This window comes from Palaemon carinicauda, chromosome 28, assembly GCF_036898095.1.
Source record: "Palaemon carinicauda isolate YSFRI2023 chromosome 28, ASM3689809v2, whole genome shotgun sequence".
NCBI classification, from domain to species: Eukaryota; Metazoa; Arthropoda; class Malacostraca; order Decapoda; family Palaemonidae; genus Palaemon; species Palaemon carinicauda.
In genome coordinates, this window is record NC_090752.1 from 15311493 (window position 1) to 15328764 (window position 17272).

Genomic DNA, 17272 nt, shown 5'->3' on the forward strand with positions numbered 1-17272 from the left:
TCTCCATTTATCATCTCCCACTTCATGCTTCATAGTCCTCAGTCATGTAGGCCTGGGTGTTCCAACTCTTCTAGTGCCTTGTGGAGCTCAGTTGAAAGTTTGGTGAACTATTCTCTCTTAGTGAGAGCATGCCCAAACCATCTCCATCTACCCTTCACCACGATCTCATTGTTGATTCAGTAAAATTCAAAAGTTATATAGTATGTGTTATTGTAGACTCAAAGTTACAAGCTTAATAGGACCATGCTCTTAAATCATGGTGGGATATGTCTTTTTAGATTAAGTACTTTTAACTTATTCCAAAACATCCAAAATCTTTTTCATTTAGGTCATATGCTCGTCAGAAATTCTCTTCTTACCAGCAATGGTATTTGTCATTTGCGGTAATGATAATTGATGGAACATAAAGTAGGTAGGAAGTGGGATAAGTTACATCACTCGTCATAAGGGTTGTGGTAGACTATTGAAAACGTCCCTGCCTGGCATTCTGTTGGACTGGGGTTAGAGACCCCCTAATGCTCGATAGTTTCTATTAATATTTGCAACCTCTCCGTCTTTCTGAGAAAGGGATGGGGAAGGGGTTGGTGTTGCGTAGAGCCTATGGGTCTACCTGCTAAGTCATCAGCAGCCATTTCCTGATTCTCCTTGGTGAGGACCAGGGAGAACCAGGCAATGGGGAGGGAGTTTGGGCACTGATCCTATGTGTATATGGTCAGTCTATAGGATAATGTTGCTTCTTGCCTCTGCCCTTCATAAGCGCCATTTAAACCTTTAAGACTAGCTGCCTCTACATGTATGACGTATCTGTGCAAGAGCCTGTGTTTTACATAAGGCAAAACAGTCTAATAAACAAGCAAAGCGTATCTAAGTGATACATCACTAGGCTTTCATTTCCCAGGCCTTCCAATTTTGAGTAATTGATATGTTGTTAAGAAATTGCGAAATATTGTAGAATATACTAAAAACCGGGAACCTTGGTATTTGTATTTTTTTATGCTGAATGTGGGAATATAAATCGGAATAAAGAACTTATTATTATTATTATTATTATTATTATTATTATTATTATTATTATTATTATTATTATTATTATTACCTAAGCTACGACCTTGTTTGGAAAAGCGGAATGCTACAAGCCCAAGGGAAAGTAGCCCAGTGAGGTAAAAAAAATAAAGGAATGACAAAACAAACTACGATATATTTAATTAATGAATAAAAAAAATGAGATTTTAAGGTCAGTAACAACCTTAAAACAGATCATTTATAATACATAAACTATAAAACGAGACTTGTCAACGAGACTAAAGTAATGAATGATAAGACGTAATATTTATTTTATGAAAAACCTAAATGACCCGTCAAGTCCCATAACTAATTCTCCAGTTAGACCATATTGCCTTCTGTCAAATCAATGCCCTTAATCTATCTTTTGATCAATAAATCCTAGAATCTGACTTTCACTCCGTTTGCTGTTAATCTTCATCACATTTTCCTTTTCGGACTTCTGCCAGTTTTTTCCTAAGAGATGATTTATTGCCTTTCTCCATGCCATCTGTTCGCTGCACCAGAAGTGCTAGTCTAAATTATAGTAGGCTAGTGACTAGAGAAATCTCTCTCTCTCTCTCTCTCTCTCTCTCTCTCTCTCTCTCTCTCTCTCTCTCTCTCTCTCTCTCTTGTAAGATTCTTATCGTTATTCTTTTATAGTTTTGAAGGTCCATCATGAACTCATTGGTATTTTAGTCCTCTCTCTCTCTCTCTCTCTCTCCTCTCTCTCTCTCTCTCTCTCTATCTCTCTCTCTCTCTCTCTCTCTCTCTCTCTATCTCTCTCTCTCTCTCTCTCTCTCTCTCTCTCTCTCTCTCTCTTTGTAAGATTCTTATTGTTATTCTTTTATAGCTTAGAAAGTCCATCATGAACTCATTGGTATTTTAGTCTCTCTCTCTCTCTCTCTCTCTCTCTCTCTCTCCCTCTCTCTCTCTCTCTCTCTCTCTCTCTCTCTCTTGTAAGATTCTTATTGTTATTCTTTTATAGCTTAGAAAGTCCATCATGAACTGATTGGTATTTTAGTCTCTCTCTCTCTCTCTCTCTCTCTCTCTCTCTCTCTCTCTCTCTCTCTCTCTCTCTCTCTCTCTCTCTCTCTTTGTAAGATTCTTATTGTTATTCTTTTATAGCTTAGAAAGTCCATCATGAACTGATTGGTATTTTAGTCTCTCTCTCTCTCTCTCTCTCTCTCTCTCTCTCTCTCTCTCTCTCTCTCTCTCTCTCTCTCTCTCTCTCAGTTGTATGATTTTAATTGTTAATGTTGTGTTCCTGTCAAGATGTCGGTATTTTAGTTTTAGGCATGTTTTAATGTGCATGGTTCATTATATTTCATATTTTACTGAGTATGCATTGATATATTTTTTCAGTATATCGTGATATTATTATTTTAATTCTTTATATCAATTTCTTTATTTCACTTGATAGTCTGTGTGCAAAACTCCAAACAAAACCCAGCTAATAAAATTTGCCAATTTGCATTATCATTTTGCGATAGTCCACGTTAGTGCTTATGTCAGGCTGACATAAGTCTTTTTATAATTTGTTTAGGAAATATGTTTTTAAAATATTTTATTTCAATTGTTCATTTTTCTTCAGATCGTTTATTTATTTCCTTATTGCTTGTACTCGCTGGGCTATTTTCCCTTTTGGAGCCCTTGGGATTATAGCATCTTGCTTTTCCAACTAATATTGTATCTTAGCTAATAATAATAATAATAATAATAATAATAATAATAATAATAATAATAATAATAATAATATTACATTATTCTCATTTTAACTAGGCGTAGATTAAAGAAATTTGTGTTGCTGGTTTTATTTCCGAATCTATATAGATTCATTAACGAGGAAATTGAGGAAGGGGTACTTTTTGGGGGAAAGAAACCTAACACTGCAAATAAGTTTAAAAAAAAAAAAAAAATCATAACTTTCAAAGGTAATTCGGAAGCTTTCAAATTTAAATAATAACTTTCAATATGACTGAAAGTGTGTTCTTAAAAGGGTCAGGATATGGGTGAACTGTTGAGAAATTAAATATCTTATGAGCAGTGTTTATTGAAAAACACTATATTTTCGTAGTCGTTATTTTTTAACAGCTACTTATTATTAGTTTAAGCCCTGTAATTTTAAAGCTATCCAGGATTAAAGGCCCAACATTACTTCTGATTTTTTTTTTTTTTTCGTTTCGAAAGCCTTCTGAAATTTACATGCGTTTTTTTTTCACCTTTCCTTATATATTCATTTTCATTTAAGAGAATTTAATTCTTATTGAAAATATGTAAATATATTCCTAAATTTGATTGTATCTGAATTACGCATAAAACTACTACTAAATTATGCAGCGTGCATCCGAAAACAAGTTCCTGTCCTTGACTTCGGCGGGTGTTGTTATAAAATTTAGATTTACCATCACGATACTTTATAATATATCTATTTATTTAACATTATTCATTGACAAAACCTATATCTAAGGGGGAAATTTAGATTAGTAAATAAGTTTCGATTCACATTACTTGGTGATCATTTGAAAACAATGATGGTATTCGGACAAAAATACTTTCGACCAATCAGCTATTAGGCAATTTTCCGATCTAAAAAGGCACCCCTGCGATTCGGTGCAAATATGCCTCGTTAAAAAAAATGACTGTAGTAGAAGTTGGTGTTGTTGTCGTTGTTGCTGGCGGTGGCCTTCATAAGTTCTGTTATACAAAAATAAAATACCAAATAGGAAAAACGGATGGTAAAGAATAGGAAAATTTGAAGTAGATCCATGTCAAATTAAAAAAAAATCAAGGACTGAACAGTGTAAAAGTTAAAATTTATATTGCGTAAGGTAGAAATTCCATCTTTTTTTAAAGTTAACCCCATCCATCATACACTGACCGTTTGATCTCCTTCTCTGTGCGGTACTTAATTTGTCGAGTCCCACAGCCTTGGGCGACTTGGTAAGCCGCTTCTTATAAAAGTACCAAGATGAGGAGGATAGTTTTTTACCTCCTTTCTTTCTTCTATTAACGTGCGTTTTTCCCATTTGTATGGGGTAAGCAGTAATTTCCGTCGTCTGGATGTGTTTTAAACATTATAGATGGTGTCTGAGCAAATATCTGTTAATTTTATACTTCAGGTTTGTCCTCATTTGAAGGATTTTGCTTTGGCTTTGGGGTAGACAGTAGTCCCATGATCGGCTGCCCTGCTTGACATCGCTTTAAACCTGGTAACTTATGTCCCTGTGCTGGTTCTTGGCTGAATTATGGTACATGATTTCTGTGTAATTTTTAGGTTTATTGAAGTTGCCACTTTTCATAATATGAACTGCCTACAGTGCACCTCAAGCTGTACACTGTAGGCATTATTTCAAGGTTTTTGAAGTGTCTTACGCGTACAGGCCCTTTAGTTACAGTCCCTTTATAGACTAGCCTCCTGGCTAGTACGGTGGTAACGTGTTCGCCTAGCAGTCACATAGCAGCAGATCGATCCCTGCCGGGGACCGTGAGTTTAATCTGTTTACTGTGGAGGCCACTGCTGTGGTTGGGCACCACAGTGGGGCTTTGGGCTTGCCCGGCTGACGTTCTGGTGAGTATCTATTCTGATGAAACTGGAACTGAAACCAGACTCCTTTACCTATACCTTTAGTATACGGTATCTCTATTCCCATTTTCTTTCTTCTATCTTGCTGACCAACCTCTCTAACTTTTTCCTCCTATTGCACAAGCCGGGTTTGCTCTCACCCCCGTTATACAATTGTACCTTACGCTAAAAATTGTAAGTTCAATTAAAGAAAATATTTCAATTTCTTTGATACACACTTTGGAACGTACTTTTGATTGGAAATTCTCTGTAATAATATACTGTTCTCAACCGTATTTCAGTAAAATACAGGCGCCGTACCTTTTACCCTACTTTGTTATTATCTTATATGGGTTGGTGACCGTAATATTACTCCTTTACGTTAATATATCCGGTTTTAAAAACGGTAAATGCCTGGCAACATTTATTCCAGGATTTTTAACATTTTTACGGCAAATTTTCAAGTGTAATTTTATGAATTCAATGTATGAAAGCAATTATAGAGTACCCATAGATTGATAAAATATGCCTCTTAACAGTAGGATCTTGTATGCATTGAAATTCTGCTTTATCGGAGGATATATTTGTCTTTGATAACTATAAATGACTCGTTAACAAGTACACAATTATTTCCATCAGTCATTAGTATATATCGTCAGTAACATTCACCGATTTACTCTGAAAGAGGAATTAAATTAAATTTTCATATTTTCCTCAGCTAACAGAGGCAGTATTTCCTGATAAGATATTAACTGTTTGGTTATTATTAATTTGTCGTGAAAAAACTCATGTCCTAAATAGAGCTTCTCGGTGATTTCATGACCACAAAATGTTAGTTTATCCGGAAAATTATATTAAAGGGGAATAAAAATATTTTGAAAACTTGTGTAATTTGACAATCATATGAGTATTGTGCGAATGGCCAGTTAGGTGATAATTGAAGGACTAGGCGAATGCAACTAACTTTATTTCAACAGACAGCGAGCTTTTTTATACAACAGTTTCAGTGTAAGAAGGTCACAAAAATTCAAGTAGATCAATGCAAGAAAAACAAGACTCAAACCGGTTCTTTTGACAGAGTGGTGTAGTGCGCGATATACAATAATAATAAAAAAAATTACAATGTACGAGTGTGAAACACTACATTACACAAGAAAAGAATGTTTTTTTTTTTTTTTTTTTTTTTTTTATTTATTTTTTTTTTTTTTTTACAAAGGGAAGCTCACTCTTTTTTAATGTTAAAATTGATGAAGCTTTTCAAGACCGCTGTATTTTTATTATTAATTGAATATTCAATCATTTTATTAGGACATAATATTTTGAGTTTATGAAAGTCCTATTACCTGTATAGGTGTAGTATGTTGGTACCCAGACGGTAAAGAAGGTCTATATGCCACTCAAATTCCTATGAACCGAGTCTCGGGAGGAAGCTATTTGTCAGTGTGGACACGACAATATAATCTCCATATTATTCTGACTTCCTCTCTCTATCATCATCATCTCCTTCGCCTATTGATGCAAAGGGCCTCGGTTAGATTTCGCCAGTCGTCTCTATCTCGGGTGTTTAAATCAATACTTCTCCATTCATCATCTTCATTGTCCTCAGCCATGTAGGCCTTGGTCTTCCAACTCTTCTAGTGCCTTGTTGAGCCCAGTTGAAAGTGTGTGAAAAAATTCTTCCTTTTAACATATAATGAAACGATCCTTTATTCATATCTTTATTGAAGAGAGGAAGGCTTATCTGACTTTAACTTTACCACCAGCATAGAATATTAGAGGGAGGCAGGCTTTTATTATTATTATTGTTATTAATTTATAAGCCACAACCCTAGTTGGAAAAGCAGGATGCTATAAGCCCAGGGCTCCAACAGGAAAAATAGCCCGGTGAGGAAAGGAAACAAGGAAAAAAATATTTTAAGAACAGTAAATAATAAGTGGGAGAAAGTTAAATACTACAGACCAAAAAAATATGAAAGGCTATTCTGCTCGGTTATGATCATAGTCATAATGTTTCAATTTTTATAACCACATAGACAACCTTGTAGTCTTTTGGCAATGTAAAAATATTCTACCTTGTAATCATTTGGAATTATTTTCATGAACATCCCTTTGATCTTTCATTGATTTCTGATACGTTTACTGTTACATTAGCTTTGTTTATATTTGACGTAGCAGGATTTTAGATACTGTTTCCTTTACTTGGCCATGAACCAATTGTGGTTTAACGCTTCTTGAATGAAAATAAAGTATTTGAATTTTTTTTTTCTTTTCGCATGATCTGTCCCTCACTTTATAATCTCTTTATTAAAAATAGTACAGACAGCTCGGTGCTTTACATTATAATCTCTCTATTATAAAATTGTGTATTAGCTGTACACTGTTAAAAAAAACGTAATTTTAATCGTAAATTATCAGTAAATATATAAAAAAAAAAACCGTAATTTTAATCGGAAATTATCAGTAAAAATATACGGTTCTTAACCGTATTTTGAGAAATACAGGCGACCGTGATTTCTACCCTACTTTATTATCTTTTTACAGGTTGGTGACCATAATATCACTCCTTTACGTCAATATATCCGTTTTTAAAACGGTAAATGCCTGGCAACATTTATTTTAGGAGCTTTACCGTAGTTTTTTTTTCTTTATACAGAAGATTTATAAGTGTACGTAAATAAACTTAAAGTATCGTACAGCCAACGAGCGCCATTTTGATTCCAACTTCGGCGTTGATAAGAAAGTTGCCTTTTCCGATTCATTAGCGTCATCCGAAAAAGGACGTATCTTAGAAAGTCTTTTAGTTTTACTTATTTGCTCTTACATCACTTCATTTGTATTGTGGGGAACTAAACGAGGTGTAGGCTACTCACATGTATAAAAGGGTAAATGATAAGCTCCGAATAAATTTTTGTAAGAATACAGTATTTTATATATATACATATATGGTATATATATATATATATATGTATATATATAATATATATATATAATATATATATATATATATATTTATATATATATATATATATATATATATATATATATATATATATATATATATATATATATTCTAATGTTACTGTTCTTAAAATATTTAATTTTATTTGTAAATTACTCATTGCAATTTATTTATTTCCTCTTTTTCTTTCCTCACTGGGCTATTTTCCCTGTTGGGAGCCCTTGGGCTTATAGCCTGCTGCTTTACTAACTAGGGTTGTAGCTTAGCGAGTAATATATAATATATATATATATATATATATATATATATATATATATATATATATATATATATATATATATATATATATGTACATACTGTACATATATATTACTACGTAAGCTACAACCGCAGTTGGAAAAGCAGGATGGTATAAGCCCAAGGGCTCCAAGGGAAATATAGCCAAGTGAGGAAAATAAAAAATGAAATAAATATGTATTTATGGCCGTATGCATGTATATCCTTTATATACACACACTATAGAGATAGATAGCTATATACAGTAGATACGTGTATATGTATGTATATATATGTGTGTGTATATATATATATATATATATATATATATATATATATATATATATGTGTGTGTGTGTGTGTGTGTGTGTGTGTGTGTCCACAAATTACAGACATGTAGAGAAAGTTTGAAGTGTGAATAAATAGTATGTGTGCGGAAGTGTTTCAACTTCAATCGAGTTATGAGTAGTGCGGTATCTGTAAGTGACATTATTCGACCTTTCCTGAAATTCTACTAGCTCTCTCTCTCTCTCTCTCTCTCTCTCTCTCTCTCTCTCCCTCTCTCTCTCTCTCTCTCCTCTCTCTCTCTCTCTCCATTTACGTCATGGTATTTGGTATAAATAGTACCTTAAGTCTTTTTTGTTGATTCAGCTTTTGTTTTAATTAGAAAACTTGATTTATGAACCATTGGAAGTATGTATGTAAAACTATTACATTTTACAAGTTTCTTACTCATGAAAGTTCGTTTAGCATCAATTTGTGAAATAAAATATAGGCAAAGTCAAATGTTGAATTCCATCTAAACTAAAGATAGCCTTCTTTAATTAACTTTTCAACGTTTGAAATCTTAATTGGATTTTAAGATTTACATTAAATAAGAGTTTATTAGTGGAATATATACAATTTAGCTTGTGATAAATTGAACGCCACCATTTTAAATTAAATTGAACTATTCATTTCTTGCATATTCAAAAATGTCAAGAATCTTATTCATAACGATAAAAATATTAAATTTCACAAACATGATGATATTAATTCTTTTCACCGATGTGTAAGTGAGAGTTTTATTATTACTCCGTCAACATATGAAAAACTATTATTTATTTACGAGGTGACGCAAGATTAACTGGGCAATGAGTAGGGCGCACACCTCCACCACGGCAATTTATTTCTCGACCTTTTGCTTGACCGTGACCTTGACCTTCTAAATTGACATTGACCTTCCTTGATTTAATCATTTCCAGCTTTTTACATAACAGGTAATCCTGCAAGTCTCATTAATTTACGATTAAAATTGTTGTCAAGAAGCTGTTCACAAACAAACACACAAATTACAAACACAAACGGGGCGGAAACATAACCTCCTTCCAACTCGTTGGCGGAGATAACAAGCTTTACCTACCACCAGAATTAAGTCTTGTTATATGTAGAATTGCAGCTGTAGATACAGTAAGTTATCAGATTTGAAATAAACTTTAATTGCATGTTTGATTATATCTTTACATGCCATTCTTCGTTGTTATTATTAACTCAGGGGTAGATGGAGATAGTTTGGACATGCTCTTCAAAATTTCCACGGGGCTAAAAGGGCACTAGAAGACCCAGGCCTACATGTTTGAGTACTATGGAACGTGAAGTAGGTGATGAATGGAGAAGTATTGATTTAAAAGCTCAAGATAGAGACGACTGGCGAAATCTAACCTTAGGCCTTTGCATCAATAGGCGTGGGAGGAGATGATGATTGTTTATTTATCACTTTCGACGATAGCGAAGAAGCTGCATTGGTTAAGTCACTTGGCACGCAGGTTAAGAAGGTATTTGGCACGTGACTCACATTATCAATCGTGCAATGTAAATACCAACTGCGATCATTTTGACAATTATTTTCCCGAGGTCAAAATATATTACTTGTCAGTTCCTTGTTCATAAATCCCTGGGTACTCTTTCGTAATATCTGTATGATTTCCACTGAACAATTTGTAGCAATGAATATTTTAAGTGTAATATGATAGAAATTATTCTTAATTAGATTTCAGCGGATATTTGGGACATTTTTTGAAAATTAAGATAAGGAGAAAATGAGCCTGAAATTAAATGGACAGAGAGATTTCTTAAAGGGAAGAAGTCTTTATCAGAGAGAGAGAGAGAGAGAGAGAGGAGAGAGAGAGAGAGAGAGAGAGAGAGAGAGAGAGAGAGAGAGAGAACGTACTCTCTGGACCTATGTCGCCATTATAAAAAGGCTTTTAATTAACTAGAGGAGAATCAAGTGACATTAGTTGTTTGCATGATATATCATTTTCTTTTTGAAAGCAAATAGGAAATTAGGAGACCGGGTTATCTTACGACATTAATTGAGTCCCGTGAAAGGTAATGATGGTCTTGAAATTGATCTAATTATGTTTGCTTCGCTGTAAAGGTGACTGGATGTCATTTTGCTTTGAATTATGCAAATTTTTGTGGGGAATGAATACTCTCTCTCTCTCTCTCTCTCTCTCTCTCTCTCTCTCTCTCTCTCTCTCTCTCTCTCCTGCTACTACTACTACTACTACTTCTACTTCTACTTCTACTTCTACTTCTACTACTATTGAGTAATGAGATACCTTTTGTTCTCTCCTTTGGCAGTATGCACATGTTCGCCCTCTTTCTCGCTACCAATAAAAAATTCTGTCATGTGTCTTGCCCTATCTCCAGGCAGTATCTATTATACAGTATATAACCTTTCTCTCTCTCTCTCTCTCTCTCTCTCTCTCTCTCTCTCTCTCTCCCTCTCTCCTACTACTACTACTACTACTATAAAGTATTGCGATATCTTTTGTCCTCTACTTTGGCAATAGGCATATGGTATCCCTATTGTAACCACTCGCTAATAAATAAGTACTCTGCGATGCCTCTTCCCCCGTTCCTCCAGGTAGTATCTATATTGTAACTCCTCTCTCTCTCTCTCTCTCTCTCTCTCTCTCTCTCTCTCTCTCTCTCTCTCTCTCTCTCTCTCTCTCTCTCTCTCTCTCTCCTATAAATATAGTGATATTTATTGTCCTTTCCTCCTCTGGCAATATGCATAATATCTCCCTCTTTTTGCTACTAAAAAAAAGTACTGCGACGTCCCTTGCCCTTTCTCCAAGCAGTATTTATATAACTTTCTCTCTCTCTCTCTCTCTCTCTCTCTCTCTCCTCTCTCTCTCTCTCTCTCTCTCTCTCTCTCTCTCTCTCTACTATAAATATAGTGATATTTATTGTCCTTTCCTCTGGCAATATGCATAATATCTCCCTCTTTTTGCTACTAAAAAAAGTACTTGCGATGTCCCTTGCCCTTTCTCCAAGCAGTATCTATATAACCTCCTCTCTCTCTCTCTCTCTCTCTCTCTCTCTCTCTCTCTCTCTCTCTCTCTCTCTCTCTCCTCTCCCATAGATATAGTGATATTTATTGTCCTTTCCTCTGGCAATATGCATATATCCCTTTTTTGCTACTAAAAAAAGTACTGCGACGTCCCTTGCCCTTTCTCCAAGCAGTATCTATATAACTCTCTCTCTCTCTCTCTCTCTCTCTCTCTCTCTCTCTCTCTCTCCCCTACTACTACTACTATAAAGTATTGCGATATCTTTAGTCCTCTCCTCTGGCAATATGCATATGATCTCCTTTCTTACTACTAATAAAGAGTACTGGGATGTCCTTTGCTTTTTCTCCAAGCAGTATCTATATAACCCCCCTCTCTCTCTCTCTCTCTCTCTCTCTCTCTCTCTCTCTCTCTCTCTCTCTCTCTCTCTCTCTCTCTCTCCCTCTCGTCGCATTATATAGAGCATCACCACGTAATTCCCCCCGCGTCGTGATCCTCTTGTACTCGAAGTGTCGAGTCTCTCAGCTTTATGATGTTCCATTCTGGACGTTCCGCTTGATGAATGTTTCGGTTTATTTTTCTGAGGCCGAGAATTGGATTTTAGGAAAATCTTCTCAGTCACTTTATCCCTCCGGGAGGCATATTTATGGTCTGCTGTGACACCATTGTAGGAGGAATTATGAATTCGTTGCGACTTCGCGTCTGCTTTTTTTGTTTGTTTGTTATTAGACGCTGTGAAACGGCATCAAGGCTTATTTATTATCAAGTCTTTGTGGATTGCGTCACTCTTCTTATTAGGGTTATGAATGATTCGTCATTTAAGAAGGAGGAGGATGGCTCGCTTATTTTTCTTTGGGTTATAGATTTTTTTTTTCTTTAATTATGAAATACACATTTACAATCTTGCAATTTATGAGATAGACATCATATTTTTTTCCCCCTTTTACTTATGCTGTATTTACAATTGAAATTTTTACTATTTATCTAAATATGTTTTTAGATAAAAAATATATTGACTCGTGAATATTTTTTGTTTGATAGAAGTTTTAAATCCTATTTTATTTACATTAAACGTATATATCATTCTACTTATAGTATATTAGTAATTGCGGGTCAGTAGAATTTTTCGAAATAGAAGCATTGTCGGGAGTAAAGCTGTAGTATAACTGGTAAACTACTTATGTATGCCCTTTGTAATATGACATTAGAAATGGATAGAAATGGGAATGGAATGGAAATAGGAATGGAATAGAAATGAACAATGAGCGATTGTGACACAGAGAATTGCATGGCGAGAGAAGGTGAAGGATGATATGGAGAGAAGAGGTTTGGAGGTTTGATTGAAGGCATTGGAGAGGAGGCATCAGGCAACGGACCCCTTAATGTAGGGATAACGGTGGGGAAGATGATTATGATTAACTGTTGAAAAATTAGGATAATGTGTCGGATTCCAATGTAAATATATACCTTGATATAGTATATAAGCTAACACTAACTCGAGCATTAATTAGACGTATTTACTGAGAGAGAATAAGGAAATATGTGAATTTTGTGTGACTGATTCCATTTCTTTACAAATGCATAAAAATGTACATCTTGGAATATATTAAATTACCATGAAATATTGTACTAGTGTTTATTTTTATATATGGAGTCTTTGTTTCTGGTTTATATCCATTTTATTATTGGAGCGATAGTTAAATTTGGTTCAGTCAATTAGGCTAGGTATATAATGTTATAGAATATTTCGAATTTTCAGTAATTTTTTATATAGACATTTTTTTTTTTTTTTTTTTGTCGAAAATAAATTTTATTTCCCGGTTAAAACCTCGCTACATGCTGACAGGACATTATTATACTATGTAGAAGCATACCGAATGGTTTATTTATATGCATATTGATGCAACAATTGCAATGATAATCCTAACATTACGATTTCTCAACACGTGTCTCGCATCGCATATCATTACAAGTTTATTTTAATCTTTTATTATGAAATACACATTTACAATCTTACAATTTATAACATATACATCGTAGTACTGTATATTTACATAAATATTTTTTTTTATTTTACATATAGTGTATTTACAATTGAAATTTTTACTATTTATATAAATATGTTTTCAAATCGAAAATATATCTAGACGTGAATACTATTTTACTAGAAGTTTTAAATCCTATTTACAATCGGAGTGGGCTTACATACAACTCACTACTACTATCGTTCGTGTTTTCCAAAATGACCATGTGCGGAAGAAAATTCTTCCGTATCCAAAAGGCAAGGCCAGGGTATGGGAGAAACTGATATGTTAACATATCATAGTTATGTATTATATAGTGTAGCTGTGTGGCGACTCCACCAACTCTGCTTTGAAAGGTGAAGCCGCTACACCTACTAAATCCATATTGCCTCCAGCCATCCACTCGCCTTTCTTGTTAATGGATATCACCATCAGGTGGAGTCAGAAGAAACCCCTGCAAGGAAAACTGAATACTGAATCCATCCTACGCTCCACAGCTCTTAATGGAAAGAGACGTATCACGAACGCACAAAGTACGTACACACACACACCCACACACACAAACACACACATATATATGTGTATATATATATATATATATATATATATATATATATATATATATATATATATATATGTGTATATATATATATATATATATATATATATATATATATACATATATATATATATATACATATATATATATATATATATATATATATATATAAAGGTATATTTTGCATTTATGGATCTGGAGGAAGCTTATGATAGTTGATAGGGAGGCTTTGTGTAATGTGATGAGGTTAATATATAAAGTTGAAGGAAGGCTGTGGCATGCAGTGAAGAATATGCATAGGCAGTAAAATGTGTGTTATGAAAGGGAATGAAGTGAGTGAGTGGTTTTCAGTGAGAGTGGGGGTGAGAGAGAGAGAGTGTGGTATTGCCATGGTGGTTCAATCTTTTTGTTGATGGAGCTGTAAGAGAGGTGAATCTCCAAGTGCTTGGTCGAGGATTTAAACTGGTAGATGCGTGATCATGAGTGGGAAGTGAATCAGTTGTTGTTTGTGGATGATATTGTATGGTTTTAGACTCTGAGAAGCTGTGCCGATTGGAACAGAGTTTGGAGGGGTGTGTGAGAGAAGGAAGTTGAGAGTTATAAGTGGGGAAGAGTACAGTTATGAGATGCAGAAGTTAGGGTGGTGTTAGATTGAATGTCATGTTGAATGTAGAGTTACTCGAGGAAGTTAATTAGTAAGGTATTGGGTCTGTTGTTGTTGCAAATGGTGGAGTGGAAGCAGATGTATTTTGGAGAGTGAATGAAGGATATAAAGTGTTGGAGTCAATGAAGGGAGTGGTAAACAATAGAGGGTTATGAGTGACTGTAAAGATAGTTCTCTATGAAGAAGTGATTGTATAAACTGTGATGTATGTATCGGAGTTGTGGGGAATGAAAGTGACGGAAAGACAGAAATTGAATGTGTTCAAGATGAAGTGTGCGAGATGTATGGCTGGTGTATCTTGATTGGATAAGGTTATGAATGAAGTAGTGAGAGTGGTAACAGGTATAAGGAATGAATTAGCAGCTAGAGTGGATATGAATGTGTTGAGGTGATATGGCCATGTAGGGAGGATGGAAAATGGTCGTCTGCTGAAAATGGTGATGACTGCAAGAGTTGATTGGAGAAGTGCAAGAGGAAGGCCTAGGTTTGGGTTGATGGATGGTGTGAAGAAAGCCCTGTTATTATTATTATTATTATTATTATTATTATTATTATTATTATTATTATTATTATTATTATTATTACTTGCCAAGCTACAGCCCTATTTGGAAAAGCAATATGCCATAAGCCCGGGGTTCCAACAGGGAAAATACCTCTGTGAGGAAAGGAAAAAAGGAAAATAGAATATTTTAGAAAGAGTAACAACATTAAAACAAATATCTTCTATATAAACTATAAAAACTTTAACAAAACAAGAGGAAGAGAAATAAGATAGAATTGTGTGATCCGGTGTACCCTCAAGCAAGAGAATTCTAACCCAAGATATTGTGGAAGACCATGGTACTAAGGCTATGGAACTACCCAAGACTAGAGAACAATAGTTTGATTTTGGAGTGTCCTTCTCATAGAAGAGCTGCTTACCATAGCTAAAGAATCTCTTCTAGGTAACAGGCGGATAGATATAAGAGAGGCAAAAGAGCATGCAAGAAATAGAAATGAATAGTGAGCGACTGTAACTATTCCTATAGGCCCTGTTGCTACTTCGGGTCGCCTAGGTGACCGCTGAGGTAGCTTGCGTAGGGAATTCAGCATATGAAGCTTCATTTTCTTGGAAGACGGGAGAGGATGGGCTGTGGCAACCTAGCAGTATCAACTAAACTTGGCTGAGTCCCTCGTCAGGCAGGGAGGAACAAATAAAAAAAAAAATCTGCTTTTGTTCCTTTTTGGATGTTGACTATCACAAAATTTTTGGAATTGCCTATATATTTAGGCAATTCCAAAAATTTTGTGATTGTCAACATCCAAAAAGGAACAAAAGCAGATTTTTTTTTTTATTTGTTCCTCCCTGCCTGACGAGGGACTCAGCCAAGTTTAGTTGATACTGCTAGGTTGCCACAGCCCATCCTCCTATATATATTTACACTACAAAGTTAAGAATAATTAGATTTCTTTTTTTGCTTGGTGCTATTTTGTGAATATTCCAGTGTTTTCCAGGACCTTCCCTGCGATTCTTGTCCGTTCCTTTAAGTTTAACGCTGTTCCATTTGAGTGACTCTTGCCTTTTTCAGCATTATGGCACTCGCACTTGTGTATTTAAAGATTTTGTTCTCTAGGCCAGATTGTGCATTTTGCAAGTCGACAAAAGCCAAGATAAAAGTGTTCATGCCTGTCATTGTTTTTTTGATGATGTGCTGAGGTTGTGGAGCTGTGCGACGTCATCTAGATGGTGCGGATGTGGCTAGAGTAATCCAACTCCTTGAAGATGATGTTAGGCAGATTGAGGTGGCCAGGCATTTTCCTGTAAACCAGTGTGTTGTTACATTTGTACCAACGTTTCTAGCAGATCGGCCTGTATCATGACAGACCACATTCAGGCCTGATATCTAGCTGTGACCCCAATACTGACCCCTAGACACCGTCAGAAGAGATTGGCATCTGGTCATACACACGTGGACTGGAATATCGATATCAGGTCTTGTGTACTCTTTTCTGATGAGTTCAGATTTTTTCTCCACAAAGGACAGTCGCCAGTGTGTGTTAAGGGCCCGTGGGGAACGTTTTGCGCAGTGCTCCATTGGTCTGCACGATCATTTTGTTGGTTCCTGTGTTACGGTGTGCAAGATCTACATATATAGACTTTGATGGTGTGGGCAGTGATCTACGTCTACGGTGCACAGACCATCGTGTGTTCCAGCAAGGGACGATTAATGTCTGCATGTACGAGATGACATTATCCTTCCCATTGTTCGTGTGTATCCTGGTGTGGCCCTGATTTTTTGCTAATTGATGACAATGCATCAATCCAAGGGAGTTGCAGGACTGTTTTGATTGAGGGAATCAGTCATATGGACTGGCCAGCCTGTTTACCGGATCTCAGTCCAATTGAGCACTTATGGAACCACCTCGGGAGAGGTGAGCAGAGACGTCTTCACCTCCAACTAATGCCAGTGAGCTCGGAACTGCCTTCACTGTGGAGTGGCAGCCATTGATCGTTTAATTCGGAGCATGCCAAGTTGGTGTCGGGCTTCTATTGAAGCCAGAGGTGGTCACATGGTATACTGAGCTTGGCTGGATTAGGGTGTCATGATGTGAACTCAATTTTCCTCATGTGGACATTTTCTTTTTTGGACACATTACTAAGATCCTTGTTTGTTATAGCTATAAATGTAAATAAAACTGTATCTGGTCATTAGAATAGGGCTGCATTTCCCAACATTAAAAAATGGTAAAAACCACTGTAAAAAAATGAAAAAGACAGACCGATTTTGCAAATTATCTTTAAATTTGTTTTGTACTGTGGGGTTCGATCCCAGTATGAGATAAATTTATTTCGTTTAGGCACGATATTG